This window comes from Trachurus japonicus, chromosome 15, assembly GCF_045865225.1.
Source record: "Trachurus japonicus isolate A0001 chromosome 15, Traja_1.0".
NCBI classification, from domain to species: domain Eukaryota; kingdom Metazoa; phylum Chordata; class Actinopteri; order Carangiformes; family Carangidae; genus Trachurus; species Trachurus japonicus.
The window spans coordinates 15,469,078-15,490,907 of NC_140921.1; the positions used below are offsets into that span (position 1 = coordinate 15,469,078).

At 40.9% G+C, this 21,830-nt stretch overlaps 1 protein-coding gene across 3 annotated transcripts in view; it reads right to left on the reverse strand.

Annotated features, from left to right (window-relative positions):
- Nucleotides 1–21,480, reverse strand: part of LOC146973387 (protocadherin-15-like) — a 236,431-nt gene extending 214,951 nt beyond the window's left edge. For 2 of the 3 annotated variants that reach the window (XM_085799889.1, XM_085799884.1), the window contains exon 1: nucleotides 20,532–21,012. The gene's annotated coding sequence lies outside the window, so the exon portion shown is untranslated. Of the gene's footprint in view, nucleotides 1–20,531 lie in introns of all 3 variants that reach the window. The other variant, XM_085799887.1, reaches the window with a different exon arrangement.
- Between the last annotated feature and the right edge of the window lie 350 nt (nucleotides 21,481–21,830).

A 21,830-nucleotide genomic window follows, 5' to 3' on the forward strand; every position in this document is an offset into this window, starting at 1 on the left:
GAAATTGGTTTTGAATGTCGGGTTCTGGGAAAAGAGACACTCAACAACACTTCAAACACACCACTGGCCAATTCACCCCAAGGGGTGAAAGAGAGGCCTACTAACCCCTTTTATTAACAAATGTTCTCTTTTCCTCTTTTTCAATTCTTAGATGTGTTTTGCTTTCGTTTTGTTTTCTTCTACTGTTATTACATGATAGAGGTGATGATGTGTTGTAACATGTGATAACATAGTTGCTAAGAGTTGCTAGTAGTTAAGACGTCCTGCCCAGACGTGCCTCTGCATAAATGCCCAGACACTAGCCTCTTAACCAGTGCTACATGAACTGTTTGAACTGTTGGACTGTTAAAGACTTTCTCCGCAGGAAACATGCGGATTATTCAGCCCTTCTGTTGCTCCAAAGACTGGACTCTAACCCACTCTTCGGACCAAAGGGGGGATGTTGGGACCTCAACCCACATGTTCTCAAACAAAGGGCCATAAAACCAGCAGGGGACAAGGAATGCACGACAGCAGACAACGCCCGTTAAATCACACCTAGGTATGATTCCACCCAGACGTTCAAACTCTGGCCTCCCATTGGTCAGTACCTGGGGGAAACCCCAGGGAACCCCGTGACGTCACCGAAGGTTTAAATGCTGCGGCGACGCGCAGCCCCATGCTTTTTCCCAGGTAACGAAGTGCTGCAAGGAGCTCCGGCTTCACGCAACCAAGTTACTAAAGGGGGCGCACCAAACGTTTGGACTCAATACCTAGGCCGCAGTTCTGAGCTTGCTGGACAAGTAAACTGCTAAGTTTCATCTGAAACACCTGGATCCTGTGGAGAGCGCCGCGCAACCCGCCGCTCTCTCCCTCCTACATCTGCCGCAGAAGTGAAGATCGCCTTTCTTCACGCGCCGACGCCGGACTCCGCCGAGGATTCCGCCGTCATCAGAGTTAACTCAGCTGGCCCTCCTTTCTGCCACCCTTCCAGATGACGACCAGTTTTATCCCGCTGTGGGACGCTACAGCAGCCCCAGGCCATCAGGTCGACGGACCTCATCAGCACTGGGAAGCACGCTTCAGTAAGAGAGCTTTTGTCTGGGCAGCGACTAGAATTAAGCGTGATTTTATTAGGACCTCCGCGTCCTGTTATGTTGATTGTGATTTTGCTGTATGTTTACTAGTTGTATTAACTAGAGTGGTCGATCGATGTTTACTAGTTATATTAACTAGGTCTTAGTCACGTGCTGAACGCAATTCTCCGTATCCGCGTCAGAAGACCAGTGAAGATATCAGAGTGCAGCTCTTTTATTCTCACTGTGGTAGTTGGATACCGATTGGGTTCAGCCCTGACTAATATAACCGATCGCCCCCTTTTAGCCGCCGTTTTCCCTCTTCTCTCTCTCCTTTTTCCTCTCTACTAACTCACACACACGTGCGCAGCCGCGCACCCACACACACACACCCACACACATATACCTGCCTATGTAACACAACGGGCCGCCATAAGGGACTCCGCCCCAAACACGCGTCCCAACACGAGAGTTCGTATCAGAGTGATCAGTGTGAGCGACGTGACTGTGATCATTGTGTGTGGACCTGAGGAACACGTGGAAACAGCCACATCGTGTCCATTGTCTCACTCGAACGAGCGCGCCGTCCGTGACGCCATCCGACGTCACTCGACGCCCTCTGACGTCACTCGACGTCTCTCCTCCCCCTCTTAGGCTACACACACACACACACACACACCCACACACACACACATAGCCTATATAGACACACACACACCCACATCATACGCTCATTCTAAGCCATTGAGAGTGTATGTTTGCTGAACTGTTTATTCCTTTGAATTACCTGAACTTGAGTGTGTACTATTAGATGATTTTAGTAATAAATGTCCTTGAACTCAAGTAGTTGTTCTGTGGTTGTTTGTGTACATTCTATTGTGACGCTAAAGCTGGTTATCAGGGTCTGTGCTCGACTTTACGCCTTCATATTTAATTGATTATTCTATTCTATAAGAGATTTCTATAATCGAGACTGATTGTTTGGTCATTGATCCCTGATTTCAGGGTGGTGCCCCGCAGTTATTATTAATTAATTCACTTTAATTAATAATACAACTATTCTTTTTTTCTAGTAATTATTAGTCAATACCGCTAATCCTAACTTTATTAATTTATCAATTAAACTCAATAATTAATAAATTAGTTGACCTGCTTATTGATTATTAATGCTTAATAATTATTGTCAATCACCAAACTCCTATGCAAATCCCCAACACAAAGTCAACAGCGCTGCGAGGAGTCTGTAGGCTGGTGTCTACATTTTCTGACTACAGCCTGTAGGTTCGTGCCAAAACAAGACCTCAGTCTGACCTGCCACTAAATAAAACGGACACAGCCGTTAGGTGTTCATGTGGTGCTGTGCCCTACTGTGGTGAAGTCAAGGATAAAACATGTGCTTGATGTGTTAGAGCACTGAATTGTGTAACATTTAACGTACAATCTTTTCGTATTCTTTTGAGCTTTTTCCATGAAAAAAATGCTCCCTGTTAAAAAAGAATGCCAGCCATTGATTGCTCTCTGAGGCATTAGTGGCCTTTTTAAAAGGTGGCCCAGATTTCTCTTTGAGTTCCGCAGATGAAAATCGATCACAGGAAAACCATAAACATAAATAGACAGCAGCTATTTTTCTTGCACTGGACTGAGATCCACTGTGTGAACTTAAGGAAAACATCCATAAACTGAGATGACATGTCCAATTTTGCTGGATAACCCATCACACTCACTGAACAATAAGGTAAGAAACAAAACCTGCAAAATTGAAACACATTTTAGGGCACAGGGCCACAGTGAATGGGTTGTGTGTTTGGATACAAATAATTTATAGTGTATTTTTCATCATAAATTCTTCATTCAACTATCTAATGGAGAGGACAGGGAATATGTCCTTAGATAGACTCCAGAGACTGAATGTGTTGTCGCTAAGAAAAAACTGCCTACAATGATCAATGTCAGGTTTATTTTGCTCTATTTGCTTATGTAAAAAGGGAAAAAAAAGATCTTTATGCAGTCCAACTTGAAAGTGAGAAAGAGAGGGCTTCAATTAAAACCTGACATCAGTACAACTCCAGATTTCACAGTTAATTTAGTAAGATCATAAGGTGTGCGTGGCTACTGCACAACCCTACTGAGTGCCATTAAAATCTCAGTCTCTTTTCTCACATTCAGAAATCTATTAACGAAGCTTCTAACTATGAGGAAGCCTCTTTACTGCCTGCCTTACAAGTGCAAAGTGGTACTTTTTTAAATGTCACTGTCATATGTTGCTTTGATAAAGGCTACGCCAACTGTACTATACATGCTTTCGGGGGTAAATGTCATCCCTCAGAGAAGAGGGAACATAACAGTATTTTATCTCCTCTGAGACCCTTGATCTGGTAAACCCATTTGAATACAATGAGCTGAACTGATTGTAAAAGAACCTGAACCTTACAAAAATGTGTTTCCTGCTTAACTAAGCAAATTCTAAGACTGATAAATAAACTAATTTTACCTGCATAAATCACAGTGGCATAAAAGTGAACACAACCTATAGTTTCTACCTGCATTCAATTCTTAATGACTCCATCTGCAGCAAACTGTACGTACGAAGTCGAGAGGCATGTGCGGCCCCTTGTGTGTGTGTTCAATCACTTGCGGTTTCGGCTCAGTGCTGGCAGGTTGACAGCCCGAGTACAAGGACCGCACTGGTTGCAGAATCCCTTTCTACTGCCGCCAAGGAGGTTAGGTTTTCAGCCATGTCTGTTGGTTTCTTTGTTTCTCAGTTTGGCAGCAGGATCTCACAAAAAGTACAGAACCAATTTTCACCAAACTTGGTGGGAGGATAGAGAATTAGCCATGGAAGGAGTGGTTAAGTTATGGTGCAGGTCTGGTTAAAAAGGGCAGATCCAGGATTTTTTTTTTTTAATTGCAAGATGGAACATTCTTGTTTCATCATGATTTCTTTCAAGAGTAGAATTATGTGTCACTGAAAGTAATAATATTAAATTAAGTGTCAAGTTGATGGAAATGGATAAATTATAATTCAAATTACATTACTCAGATTCATTTTCAATGCAATTTTCAAGTTGAATGATACAAATTCAAATTATGAGATTTGAATTCAGTCTTAAGTTTAGCAATTCAAATCCATATGTAAATGGTTCAAATTCAGCTTCTAGTGACACGTTTTATGCTGATGAGCGGTGAGGAGCCCAACTGCTTGTGAAATTGTCATCGCACCTGTGAGACATTGCAACACCGCTCTGAAAGTGATAACCTTCAAAATGGGATAGAAGGTTATTTAGCCATTTGCTCCCCTCCCACGTCTGCCCACTGAATAAATGTACTGTCAAACTTGGGGAAATATTTGTAAAGAGGCCCCTGTTGTGAATGTTATGAAAATGGTGGCTGTTCTCACCAACTGGCTTTCAGACGCAAATGGCAGTATTGGTGCATAAATAGCCCTCTAGCGTCTGGTATTATCAGAGTTGTCAGGAGAATTCATTAGGGAGGTACAGGGGGGTGGGGGAGAATTAGACAAGAGCAGAGCACATACTGCCAAAAGGTTTGATTTGGTGTCTGCTCTAATGGATGTCCTCCTTAGATCAGAAAATAGGAGAAGACCGGGGTGAGATGAAAAAGAAGTACAAACCAAAGCACTGTGAAGCCAAGCATGATAAATCCAGAGGGTTAATCTATTCTCTCTAAAGTGTGTTTAGTTCAGTAGTACTTTTGCCACAATAGGCTAAATTACATAAACCAATACATTGTCTGTCCTTCTCTGATGCTGCTCTTCACCTCATTCATGAAAATTATTAACAGCCAATGCTGAACTGACTACTTCAATCAAGAAGGTATGCATTTTTCTGTTCAGCGTAGACCACTGCCAGGAAAATGATTGTTAATGCAGTGACTCACTGATGCCTTGCAAGAATCCGTTCGAAACCATGCTAGTATGACACATGTCATATTGCCTTTCTGTTACAATAAATGTCTTGTTTTGATCGTTGCTGCTGGTGATTTTAATGAAAGACACTGACCAAAGGTTACAAAGGGGAACTCTGTGACTTTAATGCTGCCTGGCATGGCATCTTAGTGAAACAAAGGGCTCAAAAAATAATTTATCTGCTGTGACATATGTGTTTATTAAATCCTCTTCTCGGGGAAAACATGTCAATTTATGTCTACAGTATATATTTAGTGCATTCTTTCTCTCCAATTGCAATTAATTCCATTTTGAAAAAAAAAAACCTCTCTTTGGGATGTTGACAAAAGGAAGAATGCAGAAAGAAATAAACATCTGAGACTCTAGTGTGGCCTTGAGTCTACACAGGCAGAAAAAAAATGTAGCACAAGTAATTCAGAATGTGTGCGTTTCATACTCATGAGCTCTCAGTCCACTGCCTGAGGTAGGTTCACATCTGAAATACACAAGATGCACAAGTCTGAGGGTAGTTCTGATGGAAAGAGCTGATGTTTAACTAAATCCTTTCTTATTGTGATGTGCATTTAATCCAGTGCTGAGGCTGGAGGGATATTAGTGTCTGGAACCTGCTGGATCACTGAGCGGTGAGCATATGTTTTTAGTTTTAAACTAACATATAGTCCCTGATCTACAATGTCAGCTCACTGCAAAATAAAGTGTTCCCACAAAAAGTCAGCACATATTGTCCTGTATAATTTCATCAAAGCTGCAAATTTGATCGCTGTGAGGTACCTGTATGCAAATAAGATTGTGTTTTCTTCAAGTCATGTTTTAGCCTTTTGTGAAATAACTGAAACACATTGGCAAGCTGCATTTCTACTCCCTGTGGCAAGAAGAGTTATTATTCTCACATATGGATAAAAAAAAAAAAAAAACATGTTTTTCAACATTTATTTCAGTGAACCAAATGGTAATTTTCTCTATTGAATGTACTACCACTCACTGGTAAAGTAATGGGCCTTGACCAAGTGCATCTACACACCGCTGTCAACTGAAAGCGTCATAACCCACATGAAGCAAAAACACCAAATTCTTCATCTAGTGGAGTGTGAAAGGCAATACAGAGACACTGAAGTCCGATGTTCGTGGGTTGGCTCTTGATGCAAAAGGTTAAGGATTTCTGCTAAGCAGAGCAAAGTGCAGGAAAAAAATTAGATTTTTTTTTTTTTCAATTTAATTGAGTCTCTCGCATTAACTTCAAAGCGACAGAAGTAATTCCCACTCTTTGCTGGTGATCATTTTCCCAAGTTAAAACCTTGTCCTCTTCATTAAAAGTCCATCCCTTCTCATCCCCTTGAGCCTGTCATGTTCAAACAGTGCTCTCAGATCCTTGCTAGTCTGGATTAATGAAATATTTGATATAAAATGTCAAAATAAGGGAAAAGCAGCTTGGACCAGGGACCACAGTGATTATCACGAAGAGAGGGGGAAAAAATATAATGAGGTACAGTCATTTCTTCCCCCCTTTCTTTTTCCTATACAGCCTATGCTGCACCGTGGTACTTAAAAGCACTACACATAAAAATATTTTACCAAAAGGCAACCTCACAGGCAACCCCAGAATGAAAATGACTGAAACTGGAAACAATCCTGACCTCGGGTTAAAATGCCCTGCTGTCCTCAGACAATTCCTCAGAGATTTCTTATGTCATCTGTTTCAATGTGTTTTTCAAAAAAAGAGAAAAGAGTAGCAAATGGATACCAAGAAATGAAACCAGTGGTCAGGAACTGCTAATTTAAAATGTTACCTTGCACACCCACTAAGCCAGACACGCACATACACTTTTCAAATCTTAGAGACGGGGCGATGCGGGGTGGGATGGCAGGGGTGGAACAATTTCTATAACTTTCTGAGACTCTGAGTCAGAAAATCGACAGAATTTGAACAACTTGCATAACCTGACTTAAACTGCTCTCATGTGACTCCAAACACAGGTATGGACACACCTGATTCATTAAAAATAAATGTTGAATGTGGAATAATTGGAAAGAATGAAGGCCTAAAAGCCACTTGGCCGATGCTCAAAGTGGCAATTTTGGCAAGATTTAAATTGGCTGGTTCACTCAAACAGATAGAATTAACATACTTTGCATCACTACTGTTCAAGATGGAGATCAAAAAGGCCAGAACAGCCAGTCTTTCAATTTGACAAACTGCAGCTCTGTTTTACATCAAACATCTTAATTGTACCTCAACTGCAAAAAACACAGATGATTGTGGGTTGTAGACTGCAAATGTAAGAACACTGCTACGTGGCAGCCCCACCAAGAAATGATACCGCTAAGAGGCTGAGCCAGCTGGAAAAGCTACTACATGTTTGTAAAAAAGTGTACAAACCACATAGAGAGTTGACCAGCACCTGTCAGACAACTGCAGCCCGCCAACCTAAATTCCTGTATGAATTCAGAGTAATGATCCGACACAGCAGAAACACTTCAAGCTAACTGTACCTGCCACCTCCTCAAACTGAAGGTCCTGTAGTGGACTCTCATTAGTCAGTGCCATAACATGAACCCATGTAAGTCAGTCTATAAGCTCTTGGGTGAGCTTCCACAGTCACAGAGAAAGGGGGTTAATTAGGTGAAGGTGCCCCTAATTGAGTGTCGTGACCACTCACGACTCCCCTACTCCCCAGTCAACACTCCGCAACACATGCTGGTACACGGGAGTTCAAGAATCACAGCGAGGTAATACATTTAACTGGCTCTTTCACCCTCAGTTCAGAAAATTCAATTTTCATCTTCCATTTCCAAACTAAAGTCTCCAGTGCATTGCCATTTTCAGTAAGAAACACAACAGCAAAGTTGCATCGTTGAAGTCAGTGAATGGCAATGACTCAATTGGTGTGAAAACACAGAACAAGGTGAAGTAAGTGTTATTTTCCTTCAAATATACCGGCTTTGTGTGACGTCTGAAGGCCACAAGATAATTGGTTCCTTGCTGTGGATCTGTGCCTGAAGAGCCATCACTGATGTAAGGATTTCACACAATCCGAATGCACTCACAATGATGTATCAAACACACACACATACACACACGTGTTCATCAAAGTAAATTAAATGAACAAATTATGGTTCATTCTCAGCAATTTGCCTGAAAGCTGACAGATTTAATTGCCTGCATCCAAAAAAACAAACCAAATAAAATTGACAAATGTGAGCACATGTAAACATACATGTATTTACGCAACCTGAGACTGAATTGTTTTTCAATAATATGTCTATTCTGTAGGTCTGGATTATGTCGGTCGCAGTACTAAGAAGCCCACCGCGGTGCATAGTGGGCCACCGTCACCACTGCACATGACCAGCCTGAAGCCACAGACTGACAACCACCTGTGCAACTACCGTATGCGTAGGGTCAACAGAGCAGCGACATGCTGTCATGCGCCCTCACAGTCCTGCTCTTGGCACATCCAACTCACAGGCGCTGAAGCCCGTACCCAACACAGCCTGACCGAGAGAGAGAGGAACAACCCCCATCCCCCACCCCGCTGTGGGCCGAGCCGGACCGAGTCAAAATCCACGGCTGCTTTTTATTCCCAGTCCGTCCCTGATTTAGCGAGCGCACCATCCAAGATACTTTTCAGTGCTGCTGGAAATATTGTTACCCCTCTCCGATCATCTCTGAAACCACATAAGGTGAATATGCTGGTTTTCCTTGTGCGCAATAAGGACATAAATCACTGGCCATTTTCTTTATAGACTCCATGAGAATGTTTTTTTTGTGTGAATGTGAAATTGTCCAGTGCCTCCTATGTCTCATTTTTTGTGTCTTTAAATAAAACAAAACATTACAATGAGATTAGTAAGGGGGGATTCCTTAACCCTAGTCTGTATGCTCATTGCAGGGCAGCTAATGGTGTTACAAATGAGGCTCTACATTGGTTTTGATGAAGTCAAGCTCTACTTCATCTGACCTGATTATCAGCAGAAACAATCAAAACAACGATGTCCCCCTTCTTGTGATGAACGGATTTGTATTTTCAGGCCAAATCCGTCATGAATTACGCTTTGATTAGTATTTTTTCTAAGGCTTATCTGTGAGAGGGACTTGTTTGAAAACACACAGACTCGCACACCAACAAAAAGTTTTGAAAAGGACATAGTATTTCAAGTTGTAGGATTCCACAGAGCAACGTGAGAGGAGAAATGCAAGGGCAAAAATAAACCCCACAAAGGAAAATTGCTCTTGAATCAATAGTCTATATCCCGAGGACCCTGTGGGGTGACAGTGAATGGGCCTCCAAATGGGGTCTGTCACCTGGAATGAGAGGGTTTTATTTATTCTCACCTCAAACTAAACTTCACATGCAGCTGAAAACAACAACAAAACAGTCTTCAGGCCTAAGATCCATCCATTTTATGCATTAAATCTCCTTCTTGTACATTTAGAAACGTCCCTCTTGTTGGTGGGCAGAGCACAAAAGAAGCTGGCTGCTGTGATAAATATGTTACTGGTCTGCCTGCAGCACCACCAGGTACTGTTGTACTCAAATGGACAAAACTATGTTCAGGGTCTTGAGAGTGATTTTACGACTTGTGGGGCAAGAAGAATGAGACACAATTTTCAATGTACTGTATAATCTACAAGGGCTCTATGGGTTGATTTTGTAAACCTTTACAATGACAGTAAAAAATAAAATTCCTTAATGAAGCCAAACCTCAAAGAAACTATGCTGCACTGCATGCAGCTAGGAGTCGAATATTATTTTCATCCAGTGAAAGAGACTGAGTGTCTCTAGCTAAATATGTAATCTCCCAAGATCATCCTACCCAGATAGAAACTGCACCACAGGTCATTTGTTCAGACAGTTTAAAAATAATATTCACATTGGGTCTCATTCATGAAACGTGAGTAAATCTGTGTGTAGATTTGCACATAAAAGCTCACTCTACTAAAACTCTACTCCGGATTCATGAACGGTGCGGGAAACTCAGATTTGATCGTAAACACATGTGTAACTTCATGAATGCCAACCCATCGTAAACTAACAACACGCCCCCGGTGATCAGCAATTAGCATAGATCTCCATACATGAATAGCCATATAAGGAGATCCTGACCACCATATTAGGAGGTAGGTGCATCCTGCTCACCTGCAGCCATGACGCAAACGAGGAAAGAGGGAGGGAGAGAAAAAAAGAGAGAGATTGCGGATCGAAGTCATTTTGAGTGAAGTGGAGTCCAGAAAAAATATTTAATTATCTTCTGTTAGTAGTGGTGTGACTGGGACAGGTCAAAGGCGTGGAGTGAAAAAACAGATGTAGTGAATTAAGTATCCTTGGTTTATTAAAGAACCGTTTAAGAAGTAAAGCCAGAATAGTTCGATATGAAACATGAAAAAAATAAATAAATACACACAATTACAGAGCTACAGCAGCGACGGGAGGAGGAGGCTCTTCACAGCCTCAGCTGTAGAGGAGCATGGTTGTATCAACACATGAAGTTATATAGGCAGGTTATATTGTTACAGAAGCACCAGCCGTCTGTCACAGCTCCATCCAAACCGGTGCTGACTGCACTGCTGTGCAGGGTATACTGTAGCAACACAAAACAGTTTTTTCCGGTTTTATATCAGATTATTATCATCATAAGATGGAGCCTTGACGTGTTTGTGCGTGTCCGATCCCTAAAACGTCTCTCTCTCCAAATATTTCTAATTGTTTGTCATGTTTAAATTACGTGTTTCAAAGGCATCGGCGTATTTTGAACATGAGAGAGAGTAATATGGATTAGAATTGTAATTTTCAACAGTGACAAGCAGTATTTATTTGCATTCCTACATTTACACAAGCGCTACACAGTCCGGAGCAGGTGTAGATTTTGTGAGTAGCTACGAAAAAATCAGCACTACTAAAAGATTGATGAATGCGGAAATCGCACGTAAATTTGCGCTGCTCAGGGTTTACACACAAATCCGTGCTGCTCACGTTTCATGAATGAGACCCACTGGGTCTCATTCATGAAACGTGAGTAAATCTGTGTGTAGATTTGCACATAAAAGCTCACTCTACTAAAACTCTACTCCGGATTCATGAACAGTGCGGGAAACTCAGATTTGATCGTAAACACATGTGTAACTTCATGAATGCCAACCCATCGTAAACTAACAACACGCCCCCGTGATCAGCAATTAGCATAGATCTCCATACATGAATAGCCATATAAGGAGATCCTGAGCACCATATTAGGAGGTAGGTGCATCCTGCTCACCTGCGGCCATGACGCAAACGAGGAAAGAGGGAGAGAGGAAAAAAAGAGAGATCACGGATCGAAGTCATTTTGGGTGAAGTGGAGTCCAGAAAAAATATTTAATTATCTTCTGTTAGTAGTGGTGTGACTGGGACAGGTCAAAGGCTGGAGGGAAGTAACAGATTTAGTGAATTAAGTATCCTTGGTTTATTAAAGAACCGTTTAAGAAGTAAAGCCAGAATAGTTCGATATGAAACATGAAAAAAAAAAAAAATACATACAACTACAGAGCTACAGCAGCGACGGGAAGGGGAGGCTCTTCACAGCCTCAGCTGTAGAGGAGCATGGTTGTATCAACACATAAAGTTATATAGGCAGGTTATATTGTTACAGATGCACCAGCCGTCTGTCACAGCTCCATCCAAACCGGTGCCGACTGCGCTACTGCGCAGGGTGAAGTGTGTGTCCACCAAGCGTGTACTGTAGCAACACAAAAAAGTTTTTTCCGGTTTTATATCAGATTATTATCATCATTAGATGGAGCCTTGACGTGTTTGTGCGTGTCCGATCCCTAAAATGTCTCTCTCTCCAAATATTTCGAATTGTTTGTCATGTTTAAATTACGTGTTTCAAAGGCGTCGGCGTATTTTGAACATGAGAGAGAGTAATATGGATTAAAATTGTAATTTTCAACAGTGACAAGCAGTATTTATTTGCATTCCTACATTTACACAAGCGCTACACACAGTCCGGAGCAGGTGTAGATTTTGTGAGTAGCTACGAAAAAATCAGCACTACTAAAAGATTGATGAATGCGGAAATCGCACGTAAATTTGCGCTGCTCAGGGTTTACACACAAATCCGTGCTGCTCACGTTTCATGAATGAGACCCACTGAGCGTAAATTCAGTGAAAAGTCAGGCCTCTTTTTACCAAGAACTCACTCACGTCTTTTTGCTTCAAAATAGAGTGGGAATGGAAGAGTTTAACTTTTAACCAAGAGCATGTACATGTACATGTACAACTACTGCATACTCTTTAAGTGACATGTTGCTGTCACTCAAACACACAAATGTTCTGAAAACTTACATATTTGATTTCCATCTCCCTTCGCACCTACTGGTTCATAGTACTGGATGTTAACTCACATTCACATTGGCAGAGATATAACTGCACATGTTGATATACTGTTTTCCATTTCTCTGTTAGCGTCAGTTTAGCCCTTGAATTAACAAAGCAGTTGAAAAAGAACATTTTAAAATGAAAATCAAATACGGCCTGTGCTCATAAAACTTTAAATATTAGCTTTTGTGCTCAAAAGCACAGAATCATCAGCTGTGTACTTTAAAACAAATACAGTAATAACAAATCAGCTTTGTTCTATTTTTGTATTAATGAAATGTTGAGTCTTATGCTGCAGTTTATGATATTTCTCCAGAGATAAAAAATATTGCCTATTTATCTTTAAACATCCACTGGAAATTACTTTAAAGTTTCTTATTTTCTTCTGCCCTCTGCATCACCCGTCTCCTTCTTCAGATGACAACTTTTGCAAAGACTTGTTAACAATATAAACCTATTTCTCACTGTATGATTACATTTCTCAAAAGTTAACTGCCTTTGATCTTTTCTGAGCACAGCTCATGTGAACAAAATTAGCAGAATTAATAATGTGACTAATTATTAGCTTCAACTTTGACATCAGAGACAAAGACTCAACAGCTTTGTTTCTTTATGATCAGACCATTAAAAGTGTTAAATGAAACATGGCAAGATTAAAGGAAATCTTATGAACATCTAATAAAGGATGATGTATCAGCTTTAGAGGAGAGTGTAACATGAAAGATAGTCAGGATGGAGCCACAATATTCTCATTTCTAGTGACATTTGCCTCATAAGTTCACTGCCTTTATCCTCAAACTTGAGAGCACTCAACATATTTTCAGTCCAGATTCCAGCATGTAATTAATATACCGTATTGCAATTCAATGTCCGTAGGTTCAGTATGCAGCACAGTTTGCAATACCTGCAAGATTCACTCACCATGTGACCTCAGTGGTTTTCTGACATTTACATGTTATTTCACCACATTACAACATCACATCTGGTGCCTTTCAGGGGTGGTTGTAATGAGTTGCATTACGATAGCAAAGTAGTTTTTATTTTTGGTGCACTTGTTAGAGTTCACTCAGCAACTGCATCAGAGGAGAAGCTGGGGATATAAGGTGTGTGTTAGCAGCTATAGCTGAAGCTGGAACTATGCATTAAATTGCAGGGGGAAAAGCAGGAAAATGACTCATACTGTACTGTATGACACATTCTCATTCGCATTTCCACATTTCCTGCTTTATTTTGCTGATTATTTTATCACAATGTCATCACTGTAAAATGTTTTCCCCGTTCTCATTTTCAAAATGACCTGCACTTCATAAAATACTTCTTTTGAAGGTCTCAAGAGACTGAGATGCGAAACTGATAATACATAGTGATGTTAATAGCATTTTACTGAAATATTCTGTTAAATGAAAAGCACTTTTACCTATTTTTGTAATGATTCACAACTTTTCATTTTAATTTCCACTTACGACACAAAGCCTTTGAACTCAACAATCAACTGATTGGTTCCACCTTCTCGTCCTCAATTTCAACATGGAGCCCCTGTCGTAAGCTTCCTTCAGTTCTGCAGTTCCCCATTCATGGGCCTTCAAGCTAAACTCACCCACACACTGCAGCGATGCAGAAAGTTATTTAACAAAAAAAGAAAAAACATTGTTGAAGTCCTCATAAACCTCCACTGGCTACCCAGTGCTTTCACATAATATTCATTGGAAGAAAACGCATAATGTCATTGCTCAATATTTCATATTGGCAATGGACTCAAGGCACCAATCTCCCTCCATCATGGAGAGCATTTTGGCATTAATACATCTAAAGAAAGGTCAGCAGTTGGTACATATACTCTACACTGACAATATCACTGAGAAGCAATTAGGCTTAGGTTCATATGCAATTCAGTACTTTCATCAGCATATGGCTCTGACTATGAATCAATATATTATGTTGATCAGATCTTTGTAAGTCTACGTGGCCCCGTCTGGAGCTAGTTCTAAACAGTCAAATTCAGCGACAGGACAATGAGATAGCTTCTGTTTTTAACTCTGTAACAAATACCAGAGAGGGTTTAGTGTACAAACAAACACAAGTGGATTCCCCTCTATGCCAAACAGCTGGAGAGTGGAAACAGCAGCATGAATGAAAATACTTATTTATCAAGTTAGATGATGTTGAAATTGAGCAAAGCACCAACTTTGACAGCACGCCGACGACAACGCAACACTCTCCTGTTCTGACACAGTTGTAAAGATAAAGTAAATTCTGAACAGTTCACATTTTAAGTCACTTGAGATAAAATGCTGTAAACATTTGGGATGGCGGTTGAAATGCGGTCTTTAGCCATTGCATGTATTTATACCCCTCGAGGATGTTTGATTTTATTTAGAAAATATCACAAGCTGAAATGTCCATGATAATTATAGTCTACAAATGTTTTTTTGATCCTGGCACTGGCATGAATAAATCTGATTAGCTGTCTGTCAGGCAGCTGGAGCTGATACACATCTCGGGGAAATGAAGATCATCACAGTTTGTATTCATGTAATACTGTACGTCTCACTGTTAATTTAAGCATCTGAGACTGTGAAGAGGCTGCTAAAGTCGGATGAGGCCTAAATTACTCCTGACAGAACCTGGAGCTTTCAGGCTTTAAGTGTGTGATTATTCTTAGTAAACCCAACATGTCACGTGGTGAGAAAAATACCAAACAACTTTATCTATGACTTAAAGCGTAATCAGTAAAATGTCACCCTGGAATCACATATCATGCTCCCACAACCTCTGATTGCCTCAGAGCTCCATAGCATTGTGTGCATACTGTACTATTTTTAGGCTTGAAATAGATATTCAAAAGGAGGCTGTGTGTCTGTGCGCATGTGTGTTTGAGTGCATGTTCAAGAGAGCGCAAGAGAGCATGAAAATTTGGAGATGTTTTATTAGTGAGGTGGGGGGGGTGGATCTTATGTACTTCAAGATTTATCCCTCCAAGACTAAAATCATTCACAGGTCTTAGCGGGTTGCCATGGGTCTTGATGTCTTTTTGTTGTTTTTAATTTCCTATGATATTTCCAACTGTGTAACCTACATGTTCTGAATTGTTGGAAATTGTGAATGTAAAAATTCATAGGTTTCAGTTGAAGCATCATTATCCTGATGGTGTTTCTCCATGGCGAAGCTGTTTGAGTGCACAGCAACACCAGCGCTGGACTCTTCAGCTTGTGTATCCACTCGAGTGAGTACATCCTTGAGTTTACAAGTATCTAAACTTTAAAATTGAACAACCTGTCCAGCACAGCTACTGCAAAGACCACAAAACCTGTTTGAACAAGATGCAGCAGTGTGCAGCAGTGATGTCTGTCACATGGATCAATGTACTGTAGCTTTGCCTCAAGGATGCTCTGATGATTTTAAATGGACAGTTGAACAATTCATTATATATAATGATGGAGATATTCAGCTCCACTGAGAATTTTGGCATCTTTCACTGGAACCTATGGTTTTGATCCCATGGCTGCCTGGTGCTCAGCAGCAACAGGAAGCTGCTGTAAACTGCCTGCATAGTAATAAAGTGAACATAGAAAGAAGTTAGTAGCTATGAGGTTAATGTGGTGGAGTTTATCGGCAATTTAAAAAGAATTGCAACCCTGCTGCCAGTAACCTACTGTACCATTAATAAAAAAATATGTGATTTAGCAAACACAATCACAGGATTCACAGTTGATGCTGAAACTACAATATACAGGGGAGATTTCAAATAGTGAGCAGAATTCATAGACATTAATCAATGTCATTAGTCGTGACACAAATAAGTTGTTATAATTAATAATAACGTGTAATGTTGCTGCCATTTGAATCAAATACAAATAAAAAAAGTTGAACCACATGTGCAATCATCTTGTATGGTAAGTTACAGGACATATACCATAATCTGTCACACCAGCAACAGATAAATACTCTACTGAAGTGTGAAATTAAAACATGGTCACAGTGTTATCTGTCGATGCCTACAAATCATGCAGTCAATGTTTAGTCAGGCTATTATCATGGTATGGTAATTCCCACCCTTCCTCTCTATTTGCTTTTTGTACAGCACTATTTGTTTGGAGCCAGGGCAAATATTAATTTATGCTAATAGAATTCCAATCAGCAAACATATGGACTCTTGCAAACTTCCTCCCAAATTATAAATGAAAATAATCTGCATATCTGCTTCTCTCAACCTGGCTCCCCTCAAAAGTCAAGCTGTCAGTGGATCCTTGAGCAGAAATTAAAAATGAAAAATTCTTTCCAGAGGCAGCTGCCAGAGGGAGATGATGCTTAATGTATACTTACTCATGCACTGGTGGGATCCTGCTCATTTGATGGACTTTAACTGAGGGGCAAGTAAACAACAAACCACTTTCAGTCTCTATATACTTATTGATTCAAAGGGCAAAAGCCCAAACATCAACAGCATGAGTGCTTAATTTTAGCCTTTGCAGATCGTCTAATTGGCAAGTTGGAGTTGGAGTTTGACACTGTTACAAGGACAATTCAGTAGAGACAAGACTCTATTACAGAGTCTCTTGATTCTCTGAGAAACATCTCTTAGGGTTTTTGTTTAAAGGACAGGGTAAACACGGCTTATGCACAAATGTCTGGGAGCCAATCAGCACAACTTGTTCCACTGTTGACCATGACCCTTCTCAAAGACACTTAAGTCATCCCCTAGAAGGAAGGAAATTCATTTTAACGTTCTTAAAAAAGAAAAAAAATCTAGTCTTTCAATCAGATACACAGCATCCCCACAGATACTTGTTTAACAAATTTCCTACTCTCAGCAAGACATTGCTGCCCGGTCATGAAAAGTTACTGCAGTCCACATTCAGAGAATTTACAAGGAGGATAAAAGGACTAGGAGCTTGAGGAACAAATTGCCCTTCAGCATTTTGTTGGGTCCGGCAGTATATGAGCTGAGTGTGCTCCCTGCTACTGTACAATAAGGTCTGCTTGTTAACCAAATCTAAAAGAATGTGAGTCTGCATTGTGTATCATTTCATGAACCTGTTCCCCAGTGCAAACAGGTCGTATCTGAGAGGAAGGGAGCAGCACATGGATGGACAGAACCAGTCACCGTGTTAGAAAGCGACAAGAAAAGAGAGATAAGGCTGAGGGAATGAACAAGGGCGGGAAAGAATGGAAAATATCTGCAGTGCATCCACATGCATGGTTTTTCATATTCAGATCAAGTTCCCTTTCTGTTAATTTTGAGACTGTTTGGTGTCGCCACACTGAGATAACTCATATACAATCATCCTCTCCCTTAATGCTTCAGTGGAGACCTGGACACAATTTCTGCTACAGCTGCCAGCCACCAGAGTCAGTCAAGCTCTACTATGACCTAATGCAGCAACAAGCCTCCGACTACAGATTTACACCACAAACATGTGCTGACAAAATGTTGTGTTCCTGATTTGTAGATTACAGCAGCCCATTAGTCTTGAATCTTTTCTGACTCTTGACATATTCATTAAAATATACAATCTATAATTGATCAGGCCATCTTTTTGCAATTGTGCAGAAAAAAACATGGTATACATCGTATTCAAAATAATACCCTAAAACCTATTGCTTGCTTGATTGATGGGTGCACTGCAGAAAAAGACAATCACAAAAGACTACCTTCAAGCTATGCAATCTTACAAAAATATACAAAATTTAAGTCCTTTAAAAAAAAAAGAAAAAAAAGAAAGAAAGATAATTAACCATGACATTCGCAGAAAAAGGCAGCAAAAGTGCAAGAAAAAAACAAAACATAGGCAATGCTGAGATGAGAGTGAAACTCCCCCAACTGTTTCCACTTATAAACTTTTGCACATCAACTATATGGCACTCTTCAAAAGTTACCCTTATTTGTTCTATGTCCTCAGATGAGTTTCTTTCTTCTCTCTCTCCCAATGTTGCTCTTTTCTGCTTATTTCCCTTCTTTCTTTCCAAAAAAAAAAATAATAATTACAACCTTGATCACTTCTACCTGACACAAAGCACAGACAGCCATTAGTGCTTGCTACTTTTTAGTGCATGACTCCCCTCTGATACTTCTTTATTTCCCAAAGCAATGGAAGATCTGTCTCTCTCGCCAGCCCTGGACAGAATACTGCAGAGCATTGCAATTTCACGCACTCACGACAGATAAATCTTTCTGCTTGGCTGGCCATGAATCTTACAGAGGCTGAGTGGCCACACAGTATGGCACTGTTGCACCTGACGGCAGAGAAGCTGCTCCCTTTGAAACTTCGGATGCACCTGCTTATGTTGGGATTCCCTTTTTATCTTCATGCATTCTAGGGTACAATTAGAGAAAATTAAAGAGCCGTGGGGGTGCTGAACAAGTCAAGCGTCGTTTTGTTAAATATGCATTTAATTGCAATTCTGCTCAAAGATAGTAAAAGCAAAAGGAACTTAACTTGCAAATGAAATAGACTCCCATTCATTTGGCCTCGCAGTGAGGTGCATGTTAAGAAACATGAACTAGTCTATTATTAAAGTATCAGAGCAGATGTTACACGTTTGCATCCAATTCACAACACACACGCACACAAACGCGTACACACATACACAATCAGCCATTACTGTGAGGACATCTCTTTAACCTTCAATAAATTAACCTTTAGTTTCTTTCCAAGCTGGCTTTCAACCATCTTCCATACCCCCTCAATCATCAGATACTATCCCACTGAGCAAGCCATGACAATGGGCTGCCTATGGAGCAGAACACAGGCAGAATATCAATGGAGACTGGCTGGCCTCAGCCTTGCTACTCTTCATCTCTCATTTCCCAAATGTGAGCCTCTGGAAAGAACCGGCCCAACCCTAGACTCATGAAGACATCCTGCAGCAATGCTTTTTACATATTCTCTGCACACTTCTAGGGCACTACCCAAACCTGTAGCTGTTGGGAAGTGTAGTACACATAAAATAACATGACGTCAGAGATGAGAAGAGCAGGACTGATATTCAGGGCCAGGCTATGCCCACACTCCAGGGCATAGTACCAACATGTATTCATGAATACTAGCAATGAAACAAGTCAAGTAAAGACAATACCTGCATGCTGCCATGTCAAGTCTAAAAACCTACATTTTACAAATTGCAGTTGAAGTCTAAGTCAAGCTGCACTGCTATGAGTAGTGTTGCTCATAATGCAGAGACACATTGTTACAGAGAGGCTTTCTATTTTTTCTTACCACTCAATACTAAACAAATTACAAAGGCTTTTTTTTTTTTTGCTTCAGTTGCTTGCAGTTGTATACAGTAGATGGATAGACTGCAGTTAAAAGACATGACATAGTACATTACTATGCTCTCTGTGCACTCAGTTGCTTGGACCAGAGTGAAATGCATGTGCAACTCAAGTCTATTTTTGTCAGGATTTAGTGCTTTTCAGATGGACAACAAATTGTACTTTCTCTAAAGCTGATGCAGAGCTCCTCTGTTCTACAAGTCAGAGTAAATGTCATGGTATTTAGCGTTTGATTAATTTTGTTAATCCCCAAAATAGCAGTGTTATTTGAAGCAGCTCCGTGCTATACATCTCATGAAAAGACACATGTCTCTTGTGGCTTGTGGCGTGGGGATGGCTAAAAATGATGGCACTTGTTCTAACCGATCCAAATCACATGTGTTCTTAAAACAGTGTCTCTGAGGGGGGGCTCGCATGGGAATAACTTGAGATGGCCAAAAGATCAGAGTGGGTCGTGGTACAGTATTTAACAGCAGTTTCTCCTCTCAAACAGCATGTGCAGTGAGGCAGACTAAAAACCCTAAAGTATCATCTCTGATTCTGAACTAGTAGGCTTCACATTTGGCTGATTATTCGCCTTCACGCGTCTGGAGCGTTGGATCCACAGAGCGCTTCAGCGGGCTGACGTGTTAAGCGTGTGAAATATAATACGCGGTCCCTGGGTAAAGCCGTACACAGAACAACATAAGGGGAATCGGTCCACAAACACTATGTATGTCAAATATATATCGCCAGGCTATATTATTCACACCGGATCCCGATGGCACCATGCGCGTAACAGGCTCCCACAGAGAATGTCATCTTTTCCAAATACCCACAGCCATATGCTTAGAGTGGATTTAGCTCTCTGACACAACTTCTCATATATAATTAACCTCACCAGCCTTCAGAAAACTCAGCTGTGACAAAAATGATTTACTTACCTCAGGGGCGCACCCGCTGTAGATATATATTCCAAGTGCACCAAAGGTCACTGCGCAAATATTCAGAGGACAAGATGTAGGAGTGATGAGAAGTAGGTTAGCCCGTACAATACCTAATCCTGTTCTTAGTGTCCTTCAGACGTCGTCAACCCTCTAATCTTCAAAGCGAGAGGGGTCGGGCACAGCGCTCAGAGACTCCGTTAATAATCTCAGCACTGCCAGTTTTTGTGTGGCTCACTTTCTCCTGTGCAGCCCGGTCAGACAAAGTTGTCCGTGGTTATTTCACAAACGCAGGCGACCCTGGATAAATAATAGAAAAAACGGCAATGTTTTCCCGTGGAAAAAGTGGGAGAGGTCAGTGCAGTCTCCTCGCTGTAGCCTGTTTACCATTCCCGGCAGGTGGCAACTCCAACCACCCGTTGAAGAAATTCACACATCATCCGGCGGGATGTGGAGACGGCCGAATCCACAAAGTGATTCTCCAGGCAGATTAACCCATGTTGGGGGGTTTTCACCCACCGCCTCTTTTCTTGCGCTCTGGCGCCACCCAAAGTTGTACCGGAGATTCTCCCCCATCCGCACGTAGGGATTCCCTAATGTCTTCACGTCCATCTTCCTCTCTAAACAGATTTAGGCCATGCGCCTTAATTTGACAAGATTGAGATTTAGAGACACACTTCCAGGAAATTTTTTTTGTTGTTGAGTTATATCACTTGGTGCAGAATTTAACATCTGATTTAATTTCCTCATTGTTATTCTGTCCACAGGATCAAATGAATTAAATATCAGTCAAATGGAACTAATCCAAATCTTTCTAGAGCCTCATTGAACGTCCTCAATATACAGCTGGATCCTCTTGTGAATTTATGGGTCACATTAAGTATAATGAGAATACAAATGCAAGAACGTGTGTCGTAACACCAAATCTTAATATTCTTAGAGTTCGTTTGCAAATCGTTACTTTCTTGTGTCGACTAATGCTCCGTCCCACAGTGGACTTCCTCATTTCAAAACCTTGGACGTCACGTGATTGTCTCACCAATCACATCTGTTCCCAATCCTCCAATCAGCCCCACATCAGCTGATGCGCTTATTACTGGGGGAAACAGTTCCTTCCTTCCTGTTATGCAAATTAAGACTTGATGAACTTTGTTTTGAATAAAGATAGACCTTATAAAACATTTATCCTTAAGGTTAAAGGTGTACAGAAAAGAAAATAGAATTTAAGCCCACTCTGGGTCATAAAATGAGTGTAATAACTCATCTATCAGACGATGTAGGCCAAACTTTGTGCAAAAT